This window comes from Triticum dicoccoides, chromosome 7B (assembly GCF_002162155.2).
Source record: "Triticum dicoccoides isolate Atlit2015 ecotype Zavitan chromosome 7B, WEW_v2.0, whole genome shotgun sequence".
NCBI classification, from domain to species: Eukaryota; Viridiplantae; Streptophyta; class Magnoliopsida; order Poales; family Poaceae; genus Triticum; species Triticum dicoccoides.
The window spans coordinates 710187324-710190040 of NC_041393.1; positions in this window are offsets into that span (position 1 = coordinate 710187324).

The window sequence follows — 2717 nt, forward strand, 5'->3', positions numbered from 1 at the left end:
CTCATTGTGTAGTTTTTTTCTTGTGGAAATGAATGCTTCTTTTTGTTTTATTTTATTTTATTAATTATTAGTCATGTCTTTGAGTCATCTGTCAGTTCCTTGCAATCTTCCATTTTGCCATTATTCTTTTAAGTCATTGCATTATTCATCAGTTATCTTTAGTCAAATTGAAACCCTCATTAGTTAGTCCAGTCATCTCAGCCTAGTGGCATCGAACTGCATGCGTGAATGTAGTGCAAGCACCGACAGTAGGTTGTCGTTTATCTGGCAAAAAGACAAGTGTTGGCAACAAGCAAGCTTCTATGAGGTTGAGACAAGAAACTAGTATTATAGCCGCACGCGAGGACTAATTAAGACTAGCATTTGTAGCTTATATATTGATTCAGTTGCTTGTTGTAATCTGAAGGAAGAATTTGTGAACATAGTGGCAGTGAGTTAGTTGTTTATGGGCAGGAGCCACTTTTACTCATGTCTTGGCTGTGCCTACTCTACTTAGAGAAGAGAAGAGAAGAGAAGAGCAGAGAAGAGGAGGAGCAGCCAAACACATCCTTAACATTCTTAGAAATAACTCGTACTAGCAAGATGTTCTTAGAGTGTTGTGATTCTCATATAAGGTGAATTTTTTGCTCTTTGTATTTGGCCACTAATGCCACTGAGAGCGGCTAACTTGTTTGGAAAGCATAAGCACCTAGTGTAAATTCTGAACCGCATTAGGTCAATTTTAGAAAAGAAATGCCTTGGTTGCCCATCTGTGTTTCCAATAGATTCAGTGTGAGCTTGGTGTGTCCAAGAACATTTGCAAACGCAGCGGCAACGACGAGAATGAACAATCTTTAATAGCCGACAAGAATATAAATGTCAAGAAACTATATTCAGAAGCAGCCAAGCCGTCTAAAGTAGACATCAATTATATTGACTACCAATGGATAAAATGTTGTTATAGTATTAGATAAAATGGATAAAGTTACACCCCCTTCGTACAAAAAATCACGCCGTAGTGGCATTTTTGCGACCCCCTCCCCGGCGATAGAGCACCCCTACTCAGCTCCCCCGGCTCTCCTCCTCATGGCCACCCCTGGCCGCCTTTCCTTCTTGCCACCGCTTCCCCGTCCCATACTGTTGGGGATATAACTATTTGTGTAAGCCGCCCAGGAGGGGCCGGGTTACGCAAAGAGACTCATCAGAGAGAAGCCCAAGGCCAAGCATGAAGATAGCGGTTCAAGATGGGCTTAAGGCCCGCTGGCGACTCAAGGCCCGTTGTAGTAAACCGCTGTAAGGATATTACTTGTATCATAAGGTAGACTTAACTAGTCATCGAGCCGGACATTGTTTATAAGCCGGCCGGGACTCTGTAAGCCGCAGTGCGTCCACCCGTGTATATAAGGGGACGACCCGCTGGCGGCTTAGGGCAAGAAACAACTCATCGAGAACCAGGCGTAGCGTGTCTCGCTCCCTGGTCATCGAAACATCAATACCAGCCCAACTAGATGTAGGCCTTACCTTCACCGTAAGGGGCCGAACTAGTATAAACCCTCCCGTGTCCTTTGTCCCGATTTAACCCCTTCAAGCTTCCTCGTTGCGATGGCTCCACAACTAAGTCCTTTCACGAGGACATCTGACGTGAAAATTCCATGACAGTTGGCGCCCACCATGGGGTCAGCGCATGGTGGATTTGAGTTCTTGAAGGGCAACTTCGAAGGGCTCAAGGGATACGTGGTGGGCCGGATGACCAAGAGTCGTCGCGGCAAGATCTACATCGACGACGAAGGCTGGGGTCCCGACGCTGGCTCAATTGAGTACGGATATCGGGTCCCCTTCGGCGGAATCCATGTCTTCATCGGCCGGATCGGTGAGCCGGGCCCTGAGCCGGACAACTGCACCGACCTCGTCGAGACGGCTCAGCGTGCAAGGAAGACCCGGACTCAACTGTCTTAAGACGTGCCTTCGTGGGCTGCATCCACGGAGAGGAACTTCCTAAAAGATCTGAAGATGGGGGTGAGACGGTTGTCCTCTCAGACAGTGACTCGTCCATCGGCTCAACAGATTCGTTGTATCAGGTGCATGACGGCGCGCTCGGGGGCTGTTTCGATGGTAGCAGTATTCCGGACCCCTGTGAGCCACCAAGATGGGCAGGGATCTTCATGGCTGGAACTCAGCTTGGTGCAAACTCTACAACTGCGACAGCGATTACATCCGGGTTAGGAGCAGGCGGGGCAGGCGGCCCCGTGCGCCCATCGGCTCAGGTGCTGATGGACCTCATGGACAAGCTTACGGCCCTGTTAACTACTACGGTTATTCCTGCAGACAAAGACGAGCATGATGCAGCCGTAGCACAGGTGCGTGAAGAGATAGCTCAGGCCAAGGAGGCCTTGGCAGCTGAGGATGCTAGACTAGCTACAGAGCGGGCGGCTCTCGACGCCCGGGCACAGCGCTTGCAGTCAGAAGCTTACCAGCTCACCATGAGTTTAAACGCATCCAATGAGGTAATGAGGAGAAGACATCAGAAGACTCAGTCTCGGTTACCTCCGAATTACGATCCTCGGGTTCTTTTTGCTACACCCGGAGCCGGACCAAGTAACCCGGAGGCCAATCAGTTTATGACAGCCGGAACAGAAGGGCCGACTCAGCCTCGGGAGATGGCACCACCTCATGTGAGCATGCCACCGCCGCGTTATGTGCCGGTTCCACCGGGTCACTTTTCCAACCCCATGGAGAAC